The sequence below is a fragment of the Sycon ciliatum genome, chromosome 7, assembly GCF_964019385.1.
Source record: "Sycon ciliatum chromosome 7, ocSycCili1.1, whole genome shotgun sequence".
Taxonomy (NCBI): Eukaryota; Metazoa; Porifera; class Calcarea; order Leucosolenida; family Sycettidae; genus Sycon; species Sycon ciliatum.
The window spans coordinates 22,956,587-22,964,733 of NC_088649.1; positions in this window are offsets into that span (position 1 = coordinate 22,956,587).

An 8,147-nucleotide genomic window follows, 5' to 3' on the forward strand; every position below is an offset into this window, starting at 1 on the left:
TTTGTTTCTTTCGTCAATTGTCGAATTTAGACGTAGGTTTAGCATCTAAACCTGTCCGGTTTGTCATAATCCCTTGACTGTAAAGTCGCAAGCGCTCGATATGACAAGGCTTGCATGGTGCAATCCGGTTTCATGCGGTGAAAATCAAGCGCGAGCGAGCTAAACCTTTTGCACTTTTTTTGAGCTGTGCACTAAAATTGTTGTTGCTGTTCCCAATTTCAGTTTAGTATAATACCTTTTCAACAAATCACGAGCTTTATTCACCTTCCTTGACGCAGAAGTAACTCTACATTCTTGTAGTACAGTAGGTATCGCGGAGTTGATGATTCTGCGTGTAAATCAACGATCCTGCAGCCATCTAACTAGTACGCCATTAGGGGGTAGAGGAGATCGATAGCAAGCAGCATAATCTCCTTCTTTGACCTTCCGGTATGCTGTGGTGATAACCGTGAAGAGTTGGCGTCGTCTATCATTCTCTGTTTAGGGCTAGTCCAAAATAATTTTGAATACTAAAGAAGACTCAGACCAGGCCACAACGTGGCAGACAACGACGGCGCTACGCCCACAGCGGATAGGCCGTCTGCGACTCGAAACAACAATTCTATTTTAGCTAAATGCACTCTGTGCGAGTCGCGAGGCGCGCTGAAACACCAGTCACGGTCCGCTTACCGTGCGCATTCGTAGAATTCGCAGTGTTGTAAAGCGTTTTCAAGACAAATAAAAGTGTTTTAGTGAATCGGCAGTTATTCGCGGCTTTAAATCCTGGAAATACTGCGTATTCTCGTGCCAATTGTCGAGCAGAAAACACCCCGTTGCGAGGTCGTCGCACGGTTCCTGGAACGCCAACATCGTCGAGGCAACTCAGTGAACCCATCCCTAGCCAACCACGCAGAGAAAACCTCTTCCACAGGGGGGGGGGGGGGTGGAAGGCATCTTCTTTTTTGAGCCGTTTCTGAGACTTGCCTCACGGACTAATAGGAGAAAAGAAGGTGAAGTGCGAATGACAAGAGAAGTGTGAACTTATAACAGAGGTGGGCAAGTGAGAAGTAATAACAATGTGATACTCAGAGAGGGTGAAGTGTAAGGAGTACACGCATGGATATGCTACTGAAAAGCTTGAGAAAGACTTGCACTCAGTCAGCGAGTTTCTGCATTCCAGAGAACTCAAATTAAACCGACCATAGTACTCAGTTTCTTGTTCTGCGGGAGCCCACGTTGCATGCATTCCGTGAGTTGCGATTCTGTGGCACTGTTGTTCAGCAATCATCTTGTACTAGGTGTCTTGGCATTTTGTTGATAAGCACTTGACATTCCGTCAGCAAGCTGATGCACTTCGGAGGAAGGTCAGTGCAAAGGTGAATGCATTTCCATGACGACCAGTGCAGCCAGGCGCGCATTTTATCTCTCATTAGTCCAGTATACACTGACATATGCTAGCAGTGCTTATGTGCACAGTCTGCGACACCATGCTGCGTCTGCGCGGAGACTAAACGAAACTAAACGGAACGAAGGACGCATATCAACAGATCTCATAATCTGTGTGGCTCTAAAGATTCGAAGATGGATTGGAGGGGAAACTAAGCGAACATCAATTGTAAAGAACCGAGTGCCTCAGAACTACAGTACACTACTTCGACCAAGATAATTTGGATTGAACAACAAGCAGCAGTAACAGGCAGCAATCTCACACGAAGATGGTTTCTCCGTGTAGGTATGGACGGCTCATCAGGTGTGCATATTTAGACTGGTAGGGAAAGCCGAGGATCTAATTCTAAGAAGAAAAGAAAACCAAAGAACATCTTTAGAGACACGCAAGTTGTGTGGTTTGTTGCTATGCGTCCTGGAATTGTGCTTTGACCGTTTTGTCTGATGGTCTTTCCAGTATCGTCCTCGACATACTTGTACATCCTTCACAGGTTGGACTTACTTTCAGCTCGTGCTTGTGTTGGTTGCGCTCACTTTCCCTCCTTATGTTATTTCTATAACTAGGAACCTTCCCAACGGGAAGGCCTTTGGAGTGCACAACCAAGGTGTGCTAGAGCTGATTGCCAGTTAGGTGTAGAATGTCAGTATTGTTTGTCAGTGTCGTACCATGTTAGCGCACGAGCTGATTGTACAGTAACTGGTGGTGTCAGTGGATATTATACCCAAACCTGTAGCTCGTCGGTCCTCTTGTCTTCTTAAAATATACTTTTGATGTGAATGGTTGCAGCCACATTGTAGTTCGACCTCTACACATCATAATACGTATATAATATTGCCTGAGTACGAGGTCAATATAGGAAATAAAAGCCGAGTAAAAAACTGAGGCGAATCTGAAGCCTCTTACGAAATTTTAAATTATAGTATAAAAACCTCCACTCATTTGCTTGTTCTAAAAAGCTGTTAATATTTCTGGCAATAACTCATATAAACAACCTGGTGCTATAAAAAACCTGGTGCTGTAAAAAAACCTGTATAAAAAAACCGGGTGCTATAAAAACCACTTTTTAGGAAAAATGACTGGAGTTTTTATGCTGTAATTAAATTAGACTATAAGCTTCGCCCTCGTGTTTACGGAAAAACCCTCGGCAAAAAACCTCGGCTTTGCCTCGGTTTTTGCCTGGGCTTTTTATTTACGTAAAACCGCTGGACTGCTGAACAATCGCATCCTCCGTGAAACAGCTGAGGTCACGTCACAGTCTCTTTCCGCCCTTTTCAACCGCTGCTTGCTGTCCAGTACTCAGCCCAGGGAGTGGAAATCTGCCGTTGTTGTACCTGTGTTCAAGGGAAAAGGTAATCCTTCTCACCCAGTCAATTACCGTCCTATATCGCTGTTAAATGCAGTTGCCAAATTGTATGAGTCTATGATTAGCCGTCAGTTTTACTCGTTTGTTGAGAGCCATAAAATTACCAGTTCCAGCCAGTTTGGCTTTTGTCGAAAGAGGTCAACAGTTGACCAATTGGTACAGCTTACCTCAATTGTTTCGCGTGCATTTGACTCTAAGTCTTCTTGTGACCAGCTGTTCCTTGATTTTTCTAAGGCCTTTGACAGAGTTAGTCATCATTTAGTTATTCAATCTGTTTCAGGTTGGTGTTCTCTTTCTGCCTGTTCTTGGGTGAAGGACTTTATCAGTGATCGTAGTATTTGCGTTCGCATTGGCCAAACTCTTTCTGACCCTTTGCCCATCACCGCTGGCGTACCCCAAGGTTCCCATCTCGGCCCGCTTCTTTTTAACCTGTGCATCAACTCCTTTCCTGATGCCCCTGCTTCTAGTACCCTATCCCTTTTTGCTGATGACTCTAATTTAATTCTTGTTTCTCCAGCAAACACCTCACTTCCTATCCATCATGCATTGCTCCAGACTGACATTGATAAGTGTTGTCAATGGTCATCAGCTACTGCCATGACGTTTAACACCAGTAAATGCGTCCACCTACCCTTTCAAAAATATGCATTAGCCCCCGGCCCGTCATCCCCCTTGACAATGAACGGTGTGCCTATTCAGAAAGGTGATAGCCACTGTCATCTCGGCGTGACTATCACTCCTTCACTAAATTTTTCTGACCATATAAAATCTATCACCCATAAGTTTCGCAGTCGTGTTTTTCTGTTGCGCCATATGGCCCATTTCCTTTCTGCTTCAACCGTGAATTTGCTCTACAAGTGTTACGTACGACCACTGTTAGAATACGCAGTCCCTGTCTGGTCATTCGCCGTATCCCATTCAGATTCGCTTACGTTAGACCGACTGCAAGCCGTTGCTGCTCGTTCATATCTGCTTTGTAAGACCCGGCACCCTCCTGAGTGGGAAACCCCGAAGCAGATTCTTAATCGTACTTGTGACTGGTCATCCCTGAAGTGGCGTCGTCAGATTCTGTCCTTGCTGTATTTTCATCATGTGTTTTACCAGTTTCCGTCTTTGCTAATTCGTTTCAAATTCAATGTATCCCTTAGTTGTCGTCACCCGTCCTCTATAGTTTTACCTCGTTCTGGCGCCCATTTCCTTAAATCCCCTCTCTTCAGTTTATCTGTGGAATGGAACAAACTTCCAGAACACATCCGCTGCGTTCAGTCCTCTGTCAATTTTTGCATTGCTCTAAAGGCTCATTACTCTCAGCATAGATATTCTCTGGCTGGAATTCCGAACTTTTCCGTTTGAGAAATTTTTTTTCCTTGAAATTAATCCTTGCTGGTTTTTTTTCATCTAAATGTCCCGCTTTTATCTGCAGAGGTGATTTTTTCCCTCGTCGATTTCTTTCCTGCTTTTATACCTCGATATTTAGGTACTGGTTTCCCTTCTTCCCATGCTTCATCTTCCACTCTCCTCTCCCCATTTCCCCATTTTTCTTGCGATATTTATGTGGGAGACTTCCATGATAAGCATCCATTTGCTTTTGGAGAATCCTTTTAAATAAATACAATACAATACAAATTTCCGTAAACACTCGGGACTCAGCTGGTAATCTACACTTATTTCCTATACTGACCAATACTAAGTCAATATCAGACTTATCACGACCAGCCAAAGCCTGTGCTCATTCCCTAAAAAGGCGTCAAATATAGACAGTCACTATAGCCCTAAGGAGTGAAATATGCAGGAATATTTGACTGCCATCTAGTAAAAGTAAATTTAAGTCCCTTGATATGCAAAAAGTTGCAACCTCTAAGTGGGTAATAAAGCAAAGTACATACCCCAACTTAAAGTTGTGAATATGGAGATTTATCGCTCTCCCTTATCGCCATCCACTAATGCTTGTGATCCTTGACTGGTCATGTATTACAAACTCTAAGGGGCCGGTCGCACTCAGGGAAGATTTGAAAAAAACCGATGTTACCATGGACATTTGCCGCTGTGCGGGAGATTTGAGAGATTTAATCCACTCGATGAAAATCAGCTCGAGGCCTCGCTTTTCCGCCGAAGATTATAATCACCCGCGGCTTCCACTGGATTTGTTTTAGTTTCCTTGTTTTTATTGCGTTATGAAGTGGAGTGATACTCTAGAGGCTGTGCTGATGCAGCTCTGGCCCAGGAGAGGGACTGCCAGACTGCCAGAAGCGAATAGTGACAACAAAATTGCTCGCGTGAGTGAGATTTTTCTAATTGTGCGTATGCAGTATGGCGGTGATGAAAAGCAGAAAAAAATTTATTCCCGGTGTATTATATGAGGATTGTTCCCTCAATGTCACCGGCCCCTTAGTGGGTAATAAAGCAAAGTAAATACCCCAACTTAAAGTGGTTAATATGTGGATTTATCTCTCTTCCATATCGCCCTGCACTAATTTTTGTGATCCTTGACTGGTCATGTATTACCCATATTAACGGTATATCGACTGCTTGAATCGACTGGTTATATCGACCATTAAGGCGTTGCAATCTTTCGACTTTGGAGGGAATTAGAAATTTTCTATCCACTTCAGAAAGAAAATTTTGAAGAAAGAAAACAAAGGAAGAGAACAAGCAGGATTCGAACCCACTACAGAATGAATCTCAGGCAAACTCTTATGCCACCCAGCCACTGGTATTGTACTGCAGAAGCTAAACCCTGTTGTTCTTACAGTCTTGTACCCAAAATAGGCAGCATCCTATGTACACTATAGTACCAATTCTTTACTAAAAAGGCTAAAATAGCTGGATCAACTTCCGGGGTTATAGCAAAGGAATCGTGATAAATAGGATATTGACCTCGACTTCGGTCGAAATGGGAAATATAAAAAAGACGGTGGTGCGACTTTGGCGATAATTGGGAGGCGTATGTTGCTCCCTGTGGGGGGAGCTCGCAGTTTTCCTGCCGACTTGAATTCTCACATGACTGAGTCACGACTGCCATCCAGAGCACACGAGAGGTCTATCGAACCGTCCACTCGGCAAACCTGCAAGAAAGCACCACTCCCTGCTCAATACACATAATAACATAATTATTAGCTGCCTTGTCATTAAGCATTTGAGCTCATTTGGATTAGCGAATTCAAATAAAGTATACAAACAAACAAACAAACAAGAGCACCACTTGAAGAGTGCTCTCCAGGCACAAACCTCACCAAGGATACAAACTTACGGGGACGCTCCAGCGCGGCCAACCCCTCCTGCACATAAGATATAAGCGTGTGCCAATGTCGCTCATGGAGGTTGTGAACAAGCGCTGAGGACCGTTGGTCATTCACGCTGAGGACCGTTGGTCATTCACCAGGTTGTTGCCTCCAAGAAATCTAATTCGCAAGTCCGTGCTGGGGACGACAATGTGAAGAAGTGGCTGGTGCGACTTCGGCGATGATTGGGAAGCGCGTGTTGTTCCCTACATGGCAGCTCGCAGTTTTCCTCCCGACTTGAATTCTCACTTGACTGACTCACGACTGCCATCGCACACGAGAAGTCCATCGAACCGTCCATTCGGCAAACCTGCGAGAAGGCACTACTCACCTCTCCCTGCTCAATACACAGTGTTTCGGGGAAGTCAACCCTCATCAGTTGACATTGCGTAGGCTGAGGAAGATTGTGGCTGAAGAGCACCACAAATTATGTATAGTGCTCTCCAAGCACAAACATCACCAGGGATACTAACTTACAGAGACGCTCCGTTTCCAGCGCGACAAACACCTCGTCAACACCAGATAGCAGCGTGAGTTAGTGTCGTTGTTGAACGGTGAGAACAGATCGTCGAGGACCCTTTCTTACAAATCATCGCCGAAGTCGCAACCACTATTTCGTAACATTCTCGTTCTAAGAATAGTGCCGAATCCAACAACACCGTCCTTCTGTGCCTGCTAAAGGACTGCATCCCGAGAGCTGTTGAAACATGCTGACATGATAGTAATAGTAACCATGAGAGATACATCGTAGGTGAGCAGATTGTATACCAAAGTATACCAAACCGGAGTGCTTCTTCCGTTGTTCATGCTTGCCAGTCCTGAAAACCACGTTTCAATTTTCACCATGAACTGCTTGACGGTGAGATCCGTTTACACGCTCTTGATGCTCATGCATTGTCACCAACAGCATGTCTCACACATAACCAAGGCAAGAACGAACAACATTTAAAATAAAAATCCCCGAGTAGTAAGAATTTGCCCAGGCATTGGACTATGCTCACTGCCATTTTTCGCTCCTTCCGTATTAACTTAAACTGTTTTCACTACCATTTTTGCACCCTCCATATTAGCCCGTGTTGGAAGCCATTTTTCGTTCGTATTCTTCCTTTTGAGGTTGCGCTTGTGCATATTTCCCCCCTACAAAAGGCTTGGGCACGCTAAAATAAGTGGACATGCTAGACGATTATATTCTCGCCTTTCGTACCGTGAAATACAGACACTATCCCCGTTTCGCGTCAAGCTAATTGTTAGCGCCTACATTGGTGTATGCTATCACCCTTATTATCTCTTACTTTATTCAGCCAGCCGTGTCTGTTCGTGTGTGGAGGAACCCTGGCCAATTGGAAAAGGAACATCCATGGGAGATGAGGACTAGTTGCATAGTCGACTCGACGATCTACACATTGGATGGTTGCCCTTGCGTTAGTCCGGAGGGAATTCTTCAGTGCATAAATATACCACAGTTGAAGCCTCGTTGTCCACATGATCAAGACCCGGAAAACGGCTTCAAAGCAGTTCAAATCAAATATCAGCCAGCATGGTTATTGACCGATCTTAACCCGCTCCAAATACGTTGTGGCGCAGCTGCTGCAGTTGGTTCTGACATTTTCTACTTCGGAGGACATCATGGACCCCAATGTGAAAACCGGACCTACCATAATACCGTCGCCCATCTGATTCCAAGTACGCGGACCGTTTCCCAGGTGAACATCCTCGGCAGTTCGCCGACACCAAAGTCGAACGTTGGTATGTGTTCCAATGTGAAATTGAAAGAATGCTATGTGTTTGGTGGACTTGGGGAGCGTCCCTCGCAAACTAAGGGCGTAAAAACCCCAGCATCATACCTGGAAACAACAATAACCGGCGCATATGTAAACAACGCAGTACATGTGCTGAACACAAGAGATTATGCTAGTACTGGAAACTGTACATGGTCAGAGATGATGTGTACTGGAAACGCTCCAGACCCAAGATTTGCTTCTGCGTTCACCAATCGCGACAACTTCGCATACGTCTTTGGCGGAGCTTGCAATTCGACTGAGGAATTAAAAAATGATCTTCATCGATTAAATTTGCG